This window comes from Trachemys scripta, chromosome 4 (assembly GCF_013100865.1).
Source record: "Trachemys scripta elegans isolate TJP31775 chromosome 4, CAS_Tse_1.0, whole genome shotgun sequence".
Classification (NCBI taxonomy): domain Eukaryota; kingdom Metazoa; phylum Chordata; order Testudines; family Emydidae; genus Trachemys; species Trachemys scripta.
In genome coordinates this window covers 84,037,052-84,052,867 of record NC_048301.1, presented here as the reverse complement: position 1 = coordinate 84,052,867, position 15,816 = coordinate 84,037,052, and the positions used below count along the sequence as shown (strand labels likewise).

Genomic DNA, 15,816 nt, shown 5'->3' with positions numbered 1-15,816 from the left:
TATTTCATAACAGGATCTAATAGTTAGATACCCATTTAGACAATATTTGGGTGGAAGTAGCTTGAGCCTTAATCCTATTTGCAAAGGCTACAAACAGTCTGGAGGAGCTCCTGAGGGGTCTTGACCTGTCCAGCTAGTATGAAATAGCCCTGCCCACGTTAAAGGACTACAATTTGGCTTTCGCCTGGTTTGAGTGGTTTGGGGAACAAACTGGGAGGTGAACCAAAAAATTTAAATGCAATTCAGAAACAAATCAGACAGGAGCTTGAGGTGTGGCCTAAGAGTCACATTATCTCTATGGAACTATGTGTTAGGGGAACCAGCCACAAGGTCTTGAATTCCCCAAACTGATATCATGGCCACTACAAAGCTTGTCTTCATAGGTAAAAAGAGCAGGTTGCAAGGTGCTCAAAGGAAAGTTCCATTAAGCCAGATAACACTGTGGAGGTCCCAGGAAGGGGGTGGCTCCCAGAATAAGGAAACACATGCATGAGAACTTTTAGGAATCTAGCAACTGTAGGATAGGAAAATATGATACAGCCCTGAATAGGAGGAGGCTGTGCTGCTATTGCTGCTAAATGTATTCTTAGGGAGCTGATGGATAGTCCTTAATATTTTGGGGTTAGCAGATAGTTCAGAATAGCAGAAACAGGTGCTTCCAAGGGAGACAGGGGACGCTGTACTTCCCAAATAGAAAATCTCTTGCATTTTGCTGCACAACAGCACAAGACAGTCTAGCAGAGGCTTTGCCGCTATGCACCGAGATATCTGGATATCAGCTGAACAACAACTTTCGTGGCAGCTATCTAGTCTACATCCAGACTGTCAGATGTAATGATACTGGATCCAGGTGTATGTGCGAACATCCATTTTACTAAACGATATACAGTAGACCAGGTAGTGTGAGCAGAGTTTGTGAGGAGGCAGGTTCACCTACTCTGAGTACCAGAACTGTCTGGCGCTGCCATGATCACTGCAACTGAATCTTGTCTGAGTTTCCTCAAGATTCTCAATATTAACAGGATTGGTGGGTAGGCCTACATGAGCCACGGAGCCCATGAGATGACAAAGGCATGTGACAGCGAACCTGGAATCAACCCCCCGGCCCTTGAGTGTTCCAGCAGAAAGACCCTGAAGTAGGCCTTCCTCACTTTGTGTCTTTTTGGAGAAGGAACAACAATTGAACACATCAGGAATGTGCCCCTTTACCCAGACTAAAGAGGCATTTAAGTGCCCATCATTCATCTGATAGCAGCCTTCAAGAGGGACATATTTTAAATCTATAACTTTTGCCTGCTTGGAAATTAACCATGAAAATAGGTCAAGCTATTTTAATAAAAGAATGTTATAAACAGGTGCAAGAAAACCAGACAGAGGCTGAATTAGTTCAAACAAAAAGGGCCTACTGACAGGGGTCAAGGACTATGTAGAGATTGGACTTAACGTTACCTATACCAAGTTTGGCCTTACAGAAACGGATTTAATTGAATAAAATAACAAGGGGATGAACTACGCCACCCATTCCCCTCTCTTGCCTTTTGGGGTCCTTAAAAGGAGATTTTGAAAAAAGCAGCATGGCTTTCCAGCTCAGCTTATCGCATCTCGTCTCAACATCCTCGATCCCAAGCAGACACAGCAGACCAGACCGTAAGGTTTTCGTCCTGAGAGGACGGTCAGCAGGCCTTGCTCTTGTTTAAGGAACTTTATTTTCACCTGAGAGTCCTGAAAGTTATCATATCCTCATGACATCCAGTCCTCAGCCCATAAGTGGTGACACTCAATTGTCAGCACTGCAGAGGCACATAAGATCCTGTTCTGTCATCCTCCCCCCTTGTGTTACTTTCAGTGCCACTATTTTTCTTCCTCCTAACCCCTCTCCCACTCAACTTTTAAACAGATTCTGAAATCAACTGCACTACACGTATTACCACATCCAACCCTGCCTTGTCTGAGGAGAAAGGACCCAAATCAGATGATGTCCTTGACTGTAATGTGAGCCAAGCAACAGGTACCGTGCCCGACTTGCAAGCCTAAAGTATCCATTCATTACTGACCAGCCATCTAGTGTTCCAAGAACATCAACAAAAGTCATATTTCCCCCACCAGTTCTATCACGTATTTCCTTCACCTTGTGCCTGTCTGTCAAAAACAGGAGACGTGAATGTACTTCAGACAGCAAGACAGAGTGAAATTAACCCTTTCCTTTTCATCAAAGAAAAGTGTGTTAGTGACATTTTGCCTCCAAAAGAAGAGAGATTTTAATAGGCTTAATAAAAGCCTATTAAAATCTCTCTTCTTTTGGAGGCAAACTGTCACTCTCTTTTTTTTTTAAGTCTGTTTTGCATAGTTACTCAGTTTTAGTTTCAATATAAATGCTTGTTTTGATTTCTTGTTCTTTCTTGCATTTGATCAATGAATTAATGCTTTTGGATGTATTCCAAGCAGCCATATAAACTACGGTCTCTGTAGAAAAAAACCCACACATTTCTATCACTGTTTTCATGTTGAATAATGCAAGTGTTTATAATATTGGTCACTCTTCTGACCCTTCAGATCAATACAGCAGGACTCAGCCATAGCAGCTTGGGTCCCAGTATCAGGGATATCTTCAAATCTATTATAATAAGTTTTGCCTTTTTTTTTTTTTTTTTTTTTTTCCACTACTGGGCATGATACAAACAACTAAACTGATACTAACTACACTAACTATAGAAACCACGAGTTAGAGACCGCTAACTAGCCTAACAAGAGATTGCACGGTGAGCCAAGTAAGGGTAACTAAGTAAGAGAACTGAAGAGGTTCCATCATGCTGCCATGGATGGTAAGAAGGAACTGAGGGTCCATTGGGCTGGCTCTGCCCTTTATGTACTTGGGGGATGGTGAAGGGGGGCGCCAAGATTTCCGGGGCGCAGGTGTGGCCAAAAAGAATCTGTTCTATGGTGCCTGTGCATCAGAAAAAGAATACATAGGAACAATCACTATAAGAACCACCAACCTTTAAGTTACATATAAAAAAAAATTCAAACTGGAATTAAGAGGTTAGACGCCTGCAGAAGGCATGGAAATATGTGGTACTGGTTACTGTATGCTGTGTTTTTCATCCCCATCCAGGAACTCAAGTACTGAAGGATTCGATATCTCAATCTGTAACCTTAATGTGTAAAATTAATTCTGAAATCAATCAAACCCTGAAACAAAGAACTATAATAATCACATGAAACATTTAGAATATGGCTTTAGAATTCTTTCCTCTAAATAAAACATTTTCTGTCTGTATGTTGCTTTGGGCCACTTTCTTTATATAAATAAATAGTTTATTTCATTTTCAAAATTAAAATAGCATGTATGGATTAATTTCAAACAAGGAAAGATCATCATGGGCCAAATCCTTAATTGGGATAAAATGATGTAGTTCCATCCATCTGCTGATCTAGCACCATGTTCTTCAATATTAATGGGCTAGATCAAGCATTTAGGCTCAAGCTAGTGTAGGGGGCAGTTCATAGCTACCCACTCCAGCAACAGCTCTGGTAAGAATACACTTCTCTGAAGAACACAGCTCCTCTCTTCCATGGTGGCAAGAGAGAAGGAGTGACAGCTCCTGCGACAGCCCATTACCAGACACAGCATAGCCTTGCCATCATGGCTGGCCAACATGTGTGTTTGGGAGTGGTAAGGAGGGTGGAGTCCATGGCTCCACCTACTCTGTGCCCACTTACTTGCTGGGGTGGCAGAAGAGCGAACGTTTTGGGTATACAGTCCCTGCTCTCCTTCCTGTGCCTGGACCCAGCAACCAGGTCCTACACACAGTCTCACTGGGGAGTGTTTCAGAGCGGTAGCTGTGTTAGTCTGTATCAGCAAAAACAACGAGGAATCCTTGTGGCACCTTAGAGACTAACAAATTTATTTGGGCATAAGCTTCCATGGGCTAGAACCCACTTCATCAGATGCATGAAGTGAAAAATACAGGAGCAGGTATAAATACATGAAAGGATGGGGGTTGCTTTACCAAGTGTGAGGTCAGTCTAACGAGATAAATCAACTAACAGCAAGATACCAAGGGAGGAAAAATAACTTTTGAAGTGGTAAGAGAGTGGCCCATTACAGACAGTTGACAAGAAAGTGTGAGTAACAGTAGGGAGAAATTAGTATGGGGGAAATTAAGATCTTACTCCTCCTCGCTCTTCACTATAGCTGCATAAGCCAGGACAAAGGCACAATTTATCCCAAAATAAGCAAGTTAGATTAGGGATTTATAAAAATAAATCCAGCCAAAATCCAGAGAATAAACTGTCCTGGACATACATCACAGCAGCTTTAGAGTAAGACTATTTAATTACTTAAAATAACCAAATTAAACATACTTACACAGAGACAGTGCATCAGCAGAAGCCTGAAATCAAAGATCTACAAACAGACACTCTAACAGAGGTGAAAGCTAATTTCTCTGGACTGGATAATCCTTTGTCAAAAGTATGACCTGCTTTGGATATTTGAGTGTGAAGAGCTTTGTACTAGGTATTCTATAAATAGAGACATATTCAAATAGAGACAGAAGCCTAGGTGGCAAAAGAAACAGTTGTATAAACAGCTTCAGCTACTAAATCACAAACCTGACACAGAATCTTTGTCACATTCTGGGTTAGTATGAAGAGTTTCATGACATATCTCACTGCACATTTTTTTTTATGGATAGAGAAAACAGGGTTTCTGTTCAGAAAATAAAGCCACTATGTGGAATTCAGAAAGCAGGACCTGAACTATGTAAACATGAGCAGGTATCTCTTGCTGTCAACATATGCTTTAAACTTACATTACTCAGATCCATCCCATTTAGAAAATCTACAAAGATTTCCCCATAGCTGGGGCTCAGAAAGGGAATGAATTAATTAATCCTATAAGGGGAGATAAATTTATAGCTACAGTTTATTTCCTGTCTGATTAATTCCCTAACCCCTTGCTTTTAATCTTTTTTCCCCTGCAAGGAAGCTTTAAAAAGGCCTTTACCATAAAGGTCAAGTGAAAATAATGTTGAGGACCAAAGACAAGTACTGTATCGTTAAGGATCTGTCCTTAATTCACTCTGCACATTTCAGCCTGAGCACAATTTCCACTCTTGAGACCAAATTCAACCTTGGTGTAAGCAAGTGAAACCACACTGAACTGAATAGTGTCTGTTCCTACAAGGGTCTCAATAATGGGCAATTTTACATAAAAGATGTGCTATAATATGTAGGCACAATAAGATGAGTGAAGGACGGCCTCATCTCTGATGTCCTTTCTGGTTTTCTGGTTTATGTCAAAATCCTAATGTGATGAAGTGGGACTGGTTTTAATGTTTCCTCTGAATACTGTGTGGGTGCCTCAGTTTCTGACCAACCCTCTGTCGCCTAGCAACTAATGGCCAGGCCCTTCCCCCTGCTAGCGGATGCTAAAGGTGTGGGAGAACAAAGAGATCAGGTGACCTCCTGGCCCGGGAAAGGAACTCAGCAGAGAAGGAGGGGCTGGAGGGGGTTTCAGTTTGGAGCTGGCTGGGGACGTGGAGTGAGTGCAGACATGGGTGTCTGGCTCGCTGGGCCCCAGAATGGACCCAGTGGAGGGGTCCTGTTCGCTGTACCAACAAGCTCTGTTTTAGACCGTGTTCCTGTCATCTAATAAACCTCTGTTTTACTGGCTGGCTAAGAGTCACATCTGACTGCGAAGTGGGGGTGCGTGCAGGACCTCTGGCTTCCCCAGGACCCCACCTGGGCAGACTCGCTGTGGGAAGCGCACAGAGGGGCATATGCAGAATGCTCCAAGGTCAGACCCAGGAGGTGAAGACGTGTGAGCTTCTTGCCCTGAAGACAGTGTGCTCCAAGGGAGAGGAGGCCCTCCAAAGTCCTGACTGGTTTTGTGGGGAGCAGTTCCAGAGCCTTGCCCTGGCACTCCGTGACACCTAGTATAACATTAAACCTTGAATTGTTATAATAAATTAATTTTCTCTTTTTTACTTTTCTGGTTGCATTAAGTAATCAATTTTTAAAATAAACTAAGCAGCCCCAGAATAAAATCATAGCCATCAAAATTTGAGTCACTTTTACTGGGGAAAAAAAAATCTCATCTACAGCACATCAAAGCTATCACTTACTAACATGACTGTGACACATGTAAAGCACATATTTGCTTATTCCTGGGTGGAAGACCAGTCCAAAAAGATCCCCTTTCAATATATAGCAAGATGCAGAAGCTCATGCACACTGCATCAATGCTTTTTTTCTTTTCTTTCTTTAAAGGACAAAAGGCAAGAGAAAGCATCCTGTGCCCTTTCTGACTGAGGACTGAGGGGGTTCTGTTTTTATTTAGGCCCCTACTGTGATCAAGTGAGACTGAGGCTACCTTAAAAAAATGCAGTGTTAGACATTCCCATACTCAATATTTAGCCAAGTGTCTCAGCATGCAGTCAAGGAGTTAAGCCAGTGGCTGCCATAGTAAGTCTGGCATTGATCCAGGTAATGCTTTTCCCTTCAGACTAACATACAGCTGTGCTGAAAAATACCAGGCTAAAGCCAAAAGATGTCCATTTGTTACTATAGGAACACCAAACAGATGTAACATTTAAACACAAACTTACTGAGTAACAAACTCAAGGTAATAATAAGGCCTAACAAAAACCAAGATACAAAAGTTCCCTGCATCAGATTTCTCAGGATAACCTCAGAGAAGAATTATTTGAAAATACACATCTTTATTTAACCATCGAACTATGATTCCAAGAAATCCTGTGCCTGGAAGTTATGGAGAAAAAAACGTTTGTCATGCTTTTGATGTCTTCTGCACTGCTGTGTCTCTGAATTAACAGCACATTTCTAGGCAGCAGAACTCTGCATTGGGAAGGGGGTGCTCTAGTGTCTAGACCCCCCCCCAAGGTGAGAGGTTCTTGGGAGGGGCACCCTCAGAAGATTTATTGCAACTAGTCACACTCATCTAGACAACAATGGCATAAAAGCGTTTGGAGGATCAGGCTCCAGTGACTGCTGATTATCCAAAAATAAAGACAGTGTGAGGGACAACTAGGCAGCTTTGTGGAATTTCTCTGTAGGCTGTTAGAGCTCGAGTGCAATTTCCACTCCTGAAACCAGATTCAACCTTGGTGCAACCAAGTGCAACTACTCTGAAGACAATGAAGTTACACCAGGGCTGAATTTGGCTTTGAGTAACATGGGGCAGCATCCTCAGCTCAGCATCAGCCGAACAGCATTTAAAAGTGATCCCTGCAGTTAACTGACAAATTCCAAGATGTGTCCTCTGCAATCTCCCTATGCTGGGTGGATAGTAACTGTAGTGCTAACGGTGAGAAACTGCAGAGGTGAAATTTTCAGGTCTCCAACTGTAACAAAAATTACTTTTAAGAGACAAATTGGAAGGCATGGCCCTAAAGTCTCTGTTTTTGATATCTATAAAGCTGCAATTAAATATCTGGTGGTTAGTGCAGAAGGCAGCTGCCCACTTAGTGATGTTACACACATAAGGTCAGATCCTCATCGGATGTAAATGGCTGCAGATCCAATTATTTCAATAATGTACATTTATATTCACCATACATACATCTGACATATGAATCATATTACACCTGTTCCAAGATTCCACTGGATTCCAATTTGTTTTGGGGTGCAAATGAAGATCAGTTCTTTTAATTGTTAAATTTCTTTATGGTTTGTGTCCTGGTGGCAAACCCCATTTTGTTATTGATCCTGGCAGCTGAGGATCATTGACTCTTGAATTTACTTTCTCCCTTAAATTTACTGACCCTCAGGGCATTTTGTAAAGTGTCTTTATTTTATTTTTTAGGGGAGAGGAAGGTTGCCCTTGTGACAAGGCGTCTCTGCCTGGGGCACCCACATGCAACAGGCCTCACCATGACAGGCATGTCTGCCTCCATTTCCCCTTTCTTCCTCCCATGAAAGGAACACAGTCTTTCTCAATGTCCAGTTCAAAAGTCTGCCGGGGGAAAATGTATTTATTCTTGTACATGTCCAATAGCCCACAGAACCCTCATGATAAAACCATTCTCCCAAAATATAACAGGTTCACAACAATTTTCACGCCCACTCCTGCAATATCATTTCCAGCTCACCCACTGGAGAGTCATTAACCATCTGCCCCCCTACACTTTCTCCCCTTGTTCCAAGGCCCCAGTATCCAGACCAGCCACCTGAGAGCTCCCAGTTTCACTTTCGTCCCCCATGACTTGTCTCCCAGAGTCCCAAGTCAGGTCTCCTGAGAGAGAATCCCTGCAGTGTTCCACTCAGCCAAGCCTCCCTGTCTGAGGCCTGATCTACACTACAAAGTTAGGTCGACATATGCCACATTAGGTCGCGTTAATAATGTAGGTGTCTACACTACCAAGTCCCTTCCGCCAACCTAAAGGGTTTGTAAAGTGGACTTCTGTACTCCACCTCCATGAGAGGCATAGCGCTTTGGTGGACATCCATGCGACGACAATGGGATAGTGTAAACACTGCACTGTGTAATTCAAATGAATTGGCCTCCAGGATGTGTCCCACAATTCTCCGCTGTGACTGCTCTGGACAGCACTTTCAACTCCACTGCACTTCAACCATATACACACGAAATAATCGCCCCGTTAAAGCCCCGGGAACTTTTGAATTTTCATTTCCTGTTTGATCAGCATGGAGAGCTCCTCAGCACAGCTGACAATGGATGCTCAAGGCTGCAAACACGCTCCAGCATGGAGCACACAGGAGATGGTGAATCTTATTGCTGGGTGGGGAGAAGAGTCTGTGCAGGCAGAGCTCCGAACCAGCAGAAGAAATGCTGACATCTATGCCAAAATCACACAGGGCATGGGGGAGAAGGGCTACACCAGGAACACCCAGCAGTGCCGCATGAAAATAAAGGAGCTTCAGCAAGCATACCAGAAGACAAGGGAGGCGAACAGTCATTCTGGTTCTGCCCCACAGACATGCCGCTTCTATGAGGAGCTGAATGTGATTCTACGTGGCGACCCCACCACTACCCCCAAATGCTCTGTGGATACCTCCCAGGGTGACCTCAGGCAACAACAAGGAGAACACTGTTGTTGAGGAAGGGAGGAGGAGAATCCATTCTCCCCGACAGCATAACTATGTGGTCCCACCTGTCAGTGCTTATTTCTCGGGCCCAGAAGCTGCACGCCACCGTATCAAGGTGATGTGCAACTGTCACCAGCATCTGCATATTGCTCCGCTCCATGGCTTCCAGCATGTCTGCTTGCGTGGCATCACATTGTTCTGTGCGGTAGTTCCTGCTTCAGCTGAGCAAATACTGCAGGATAAGGCATGAGGTGTTTGCAATACTCACAACAACAGTGTACAGTTGAGCAGGGTCCATGCTTGCCCTGCTATGACGTCTGTGCAGGTAACCCAGGCTTGGGAAAAAAGGCGCAAAAAAGGCTTGATTTGTTTGACGTTCATTTCAGGGAGAGAGGAAGGGAGGTAAGTGCATCACGGGAAGTTAATACCATGTTCTCATAACCACCCGCACAAATGTTTTGGTCCTATGAGGCACTGCAAGCCCAATACAACATTCCACTCTGCTCCGTGCAGCACTCTGAGAGTCAATGCCAGCCCTGCTAGTGAGGATGCGCTCCGCTGACACAATGTGCATAGTGGGGACATGCAGAATCAACTTGCTTAAATCGGAGGCTCAATGGTGACTTAAATAAAATCAACCTAATTGTGTAGTGTAGACATACCCTGAGTGTCCTCTCAGCTCAGATAACATCCCTCCCGGCCTGATCCTTTGTTCTGGGCTCAGCTTCCCACAGCCCTCCACTCAGGTCTACTGCAAGGGTCATCTCACACATCTGTACTTCAAAAGTACAAATTAGACATCTCATCTACATGTAACGCTATATCGTTCAGAGCTGTTATGCTGCTGAATCACATCTGTGCTGCACTAAAACCAAGATGTTATCATTTTACAACAAACCTTTGTAGTCACCTCTATAGTTATGGGCTACTTTAACCAATTACCCACCCAAGTGAGGGTTTATACCTACTTTAATCTGTGAGAGTTCAGCCCCCAAGAGCAACTACAGTAGAGAGAAGTTTTTAATAGAACGGAGACCACATAGTGCACAATAGAGTCTACACAGTGCTCTTTCTACAATCATTACTTTTAGTAGCCAACCAAACAATACACACACTGCAATCTGGTAAAGTGAGATCATTACAAAATTAATAATATTTGCATTACTCATACAAGGCCTTACAGAAACACCCGAAGTGTTAGTCCTCATCATCACCCTCACCATCACCACCACCAGTAGTCATCATCCTGGTATCTCCCACACACCCAGGCACACGAGCCACAACACCTTTTATAATGTGTTATGCTGATGCCCATACATATCTCTGAAGGTTTTAACTCCTTTTCCTTATTTGAACTTCCATGCCCCTCTTCTTTTGGAGTGCCCCATTTTTCATAGGCTAACTCATTAGTTCCCCTTAAACTTATTAACATTTCCACCACCGTATCACCATATTAATAGGCAGTTACCTTAAGAAAGTCTCCAACATCTCACCTTGGCTACCAATGGTCATCTACTAATCTTTCTCTCAGATGTTATCCAAACTCAGCAATTATTTCAGAAAATCAGCATATCACAAACATAGACCCAAGCTAGGCAGGTTTATTATTAACTTGCTTATGTTAACTTATCCTAAGTCCGATGGTCTAATTTTGCTAAGCTAAATATTTTACAGGACTGAGTCTTGTACACCCTGTATTATAACATTAATTAATATTTATGTTTCACCTCTATATTCTAAATATACCTGATATCTTTTATCTTTGGCTACATCTTCCTTTTCCCTTTGCTGAAGCAGGTTTTCCTTGCAAGTTAAAGTCAACATATTGATAATATGGGCCTGATCATTACTCAATGAGTCATGCCAATAATGTTAATAAGTAGTATTGCAGGCTCTGGCCCATACTGGACTAAAAATAGACTAACTCTGCACAATTTCTAGCCAAATGAACAGTAACAGAAAGACTGAACTCCCTCTTTTTATCCATGCAACATGATAGGATATCTGCATCATAGATGATATTTCAGAGCATTACAGGCCAAAGTATGACAGGTGTTGTCATGATCTCTTTTTCATAGACAGATATACAAGAGTGGTCACCATTGAAATGATGAATTGACATATGACCACAGATACCTCATGGTTACCACAGCTATTTCCCATTCTAAGTATATGGGAAATTGTGGTCTCTCTGCCCAGGCTACATTGCTTCCTGTGTCTCCAATATCTCCTCTGGGATGTCCCTCTGCTTCCTCAGACTTAGCATGGATAAATCAAACCCTCTCATTGTTCTGTCTACAGATTCCCCTTCCTCGCTATTAACAGGTCCTCTCTCCTCCCACTCCTTCAAACTCATATGACACTGGGGTTGTCTTTGGTTATCCATGCTCTTGCCAAATATTGTCACTATACTACTTCCTCTTTAACATTTCTAACATCTGTCCCTTCCTGTCCATCCACACTGCCAAAATCTTGGCTCACACTCCCGTTCTCTCGATCTCAACCTCGGTAAACACCCCTTCTCTGGCCTCTCGGTCTCTTACCTTGTGCCTCTTTATTTTACCTGTTGGATAAATGATCTTCCTTTCCCACTTCTCTGACCATATCAGCCTCCTTCTTAAATCCCTTTAAAACTCCTCATCCTGATGTTGAAGGCACAGCACAGTTCTGTCCCAGCCTACATACTGACACCTTTTTTCTACCTACTTCCTACCCCGATGCTCCACTTATCTCCTCCTACTTCCACCTTAAGGCTTTTTATCAGCTGCAACATCCTTATTCTCCCACTACATCAAACATCCTCTCCCATCTACCTTCAAATCCCTATTTTAAAAAAAAATCTCTTCCTTTACATAGCTCTCCACCACTGACCTCTATTCCTGTGCTATTGTGCTTTTCTTTTCTCCGTCTTATTCTCCAGTTTAATACTCTCATCTTTCAAGCTTCAGACAAAATATACACTTTGCATGTTCTTTATGTCTTGTAACCATCATCTCCATCTTCACTCTTTCTTATGTGTTGTCATAATTTCCTATGTTTATGTAACAGAGGACCCCATCCACCAATCTGATCAGGGTGGGTGGATGCCTGTGCCCACATGGAGCCCCACAAGCCCTATGCACGGACTTCACTGAGGTTTGGAACTAGTGTTAGTGTCCACAGGGACCAGATGGCAGGATCAAGGCCTCAGCTATTCAGGGTAAGGAGCTTTATCTCTGTTTTCTCTTTAGTACCATGGATGGAAGGCCCTAGGTAAATATGAAACAGAAGAAGATAATTTCAGATATCGCTATGTACTGAAGTTTACAAATGCTGATTTTTTAAAAAAATGGAGACCACTGTACATGAGATATGCTCACATATATAGAATAGAATCTGCATAATGACATCACTGTGTCACAGAAGAACTTCATTCTATCAGCAGTCATTAAAACCAGAACTGCTATTTATACATCAGAATCTACTGAAATACCCAGTGCCTTTCTTTCTACTTTACTCTACAGGAAGTTTCATTATGTCTATGGCCTGGTCCACACTAACCCCCCACTTCAGACTAAGGCTTGGTCTACACTACCCCCCCCAATTCGAACTAAGGTACGCAACTTCAGCTACGTGAATAACGTAGCTGAAGTCGAAGTACCTTAGTTCGAACTTACCTTGGTCCACACGCGGCAGGCAGGCTCCCCCGTCGACTCCGCGGTACTCCTCTCGCCGAGCTGGAGTACCGCAGTCGACGGCAAGCACTTCCGGGTTTGACTTATCGCGTCCAGACTAGACGCGATAAGTCGAACCCAGAACTTCGATTTCCAGCCGTCGAACTAGCTGGTAAGTGTAGCCAAGGCCTAAGGTACACAAATTCAGCTACGTTAATAACGTAGCTGAATTCAAAGTACCTTAGTCCGAACTTACCACGGGTCCAGACGCAGCAGGCAGGCTCCCCCGTCGATGCCGCGTACTCCTCTCGCTGAGCTGGAGTACCGGCATCGACGGCGAGCACTTCCGGGATCGATCCCAGAAGATCGATCGCTTACATCGGGACCAGGAAGTAAGTATAGACGTACCCTATATTCACAAGATTGTAAGCACCATTAAATACTCAGCATTTGTTCCCTAAGGAACCAGCATTAACTACAGTAACTTCCTATAAGTACAACAGATGGTACTGTGGTATTGCAAACTCTGCAGAATGGCGGATATTGAGTCTTTAATATCAGCCGTTGGACAGTGAAAAAAGAGATCAATATAAGATAAGAAAACAGTTGCCTAGCTTCTGTAATGCAATAATATTAAGAGAAGGACATCCCTTGCTGTGCTTCATTGGCCCATGTTTGTCTGCAATAGTTTTTTCTACAACATGCACACAAACAGGAAATGGATTTTTTTTCTTTTGTTCTTCAAGAATGAAGCTATTTTCTGACATGTCTCAATCTATGCAGAAAAACTACAATTGTAGGGATGGTCTCTGAATTTTTCTGGACCACTCTATACCGCTATATGCTTAGTTTACCATACATTGTCTTCATATCAACTGGAACTAATCACTATCAATTATAGGCCTTTGTTGTTCTATTTAAACAAATATATATTACATAAATACATATGATCCAGAAAAATTAGTTCTTATATAGTGGACAGTTATGAAAAGGCATTTAATAGTATGTATAAAGTAGTAGAGTTTCATAGTAAGCTGTGCTGTATTTCTATTTGAGAGGCAAAGATGTCATGTGCCTTTTCCATCTATTGAACTTTAACATTCAATTGTTAGAAGCTGTAATGTAGTTATACACAGCTGTGACTGAACAATTAGGTAAAAAACTAGGGCGAGACTGTGTGTCCTGGTGTGAGTGTGAGGGCTGGAAGGACACAAGGAATTTTCTCCACAAGGGCCAGGCATAATAACAGTCCCTGTGCTTTGGGGAGGGCAGGGACTGATCCCTTTTAGTGTCATCAGAGGTGGAAATTACCCAAATGGGACGAGTTGAGATGAAGCCATGGCCTCCCGCGATCAAGTGCATCAAGGGATGCAGACTGCACCATGCAAATTAACAGTGTCGATCTTAGAGAAAAGTTGTGCCCACTGACCCAATGCAAATGATTGAAAACATTACCCCCTCTGGTTTACATTGTATTATATTCTTAGAACACAGACACTTATAAACATTGGCCTTTGGTGTTCAGTCATGGATAACCATGTGGATATGCACATCAGTGCATGGAACAGCCATGATGATCTTGTGTTTCCATTGGTAAAGAATCGGAGTGTCCAGCACTGACTACAGTGCTAAGCATCCTAAACTGAGTGGGACAGTGTAGACAGCCCTGCCCCAAACCATCCTTCTGCACACACCAGGAGTGCAGGGTCAGTACCTTGGAGCAGGAAGTGAAGGGAGAATACCCCCTTTTAGCATGTTACACAGCTCCTGCTCTAGCACACATGCTGACAGCCATTATGTGCAAACCTGGCTTCTGCAATAACCCTTGGTGTCGGCTCTGGCTGCAAACACCAGAAGAGATACTTTAGTTCTTAGAGAAAAAGTGAGTTAATCTAACTTCCAGTTACAATGTAATAGATATTTTTTAATGTATTTTGGTATTGCCTGTAGCTCATGAATGAAATTCAGTTCTTACAATACACTTGTAAAACATTAAATTACAGTGATCTTGAAAGTTTCCTCAATTATTTATAATCTAGACAGCTGCTGTGGCTACAGCAAGAATAGCAGCCAATCTCTACCAAGGAGTAAAAGTAGTAAAGATAAATCTGTAAAGATGTTTTTCTTTTTAAGGAGTGGTTCTCTGTGGATATAAAGAGGATAACCTCAAAGACGGGGGGAAATGGAATTGTAAAACACAAAATAGTTTCAGGCTCTGGGATGGAAAACTGCTGCCAAACCTTTAACCCTTCAACTGGTTCCATCATCAGATATATACAAATTGAACACACAGTGAAAAAATTTAAGAATTAAAACCACACATAAAATATGGTATAGAAGTTATACTAAAATAATCCTAAATTCAGTATCCAGCTGTAATTTGTACATATTTTAGATTTAATGTCATCACATGGATTCTGTAAAAAAATACTGAAGAACAAAGGCCTCTACTTAAAATATATTAAATAATTTCCTTCTTACAGTACATTTTAAATAATCTTATTACTGCTAATATTCTCAAATATCTTGTCTAAATATTAATTGCACTAATAGCAAACATACTCTTCATGTACTGTATACTTTGAGTTCTCCTACTGTATCTTTTGGTGCTTGGTTTCACAGATTAAATACAAACCAGATAAGTATGAACGTTTTACAGATAAAAACTCATCACTGAATAAAAAAAGACAATGCACATTTTAAATTTTTCATTAGAACTTCCAAAGACACATTTGCAAATTCCTTTCTATTTTGGCATAACCATCGTTAATGTATGAAAAAATTCTGTCTTTTGGAAGGACCTAAAATATTGAGATGATCTTAATAGAGCCTAAGAGATCATAGTCTGTTAGCCTTAAAATTCTTCATTTTATTTGCAGCAACCTTGACAAAAAGCCAGTTGCACATCTATTTTCCTGCTTCTGCAAAAACTGTTATGAAATAAAAGCATAGTATTTACTTTTTGTATATTCTTATTTAAACAGACTATCACAAAAACATTAAAATATCACAGAAAGAAAAGTTATGTACCTTGTACTAATAGATTCAGATCCAATCCTTCTCCTTTTGACTTCAATAGGATGAGAAATGG

The 15,816-nt window shown here is 42.0% G+C and overlaps 1 protein-coding gene across 1 annotated transcript in view; it reads right to left on the bottom strand.

The window, feature by feature from the left end:
- The window catches only part of NAV2 (neuron navigator 2), a gene marked incomplete in the record, with an annotated part of 642,501 nt that overhangs the window by 193,899 nt on the left and 432,786 nt on the right, over positions 1 to 15,816 (bottom strand).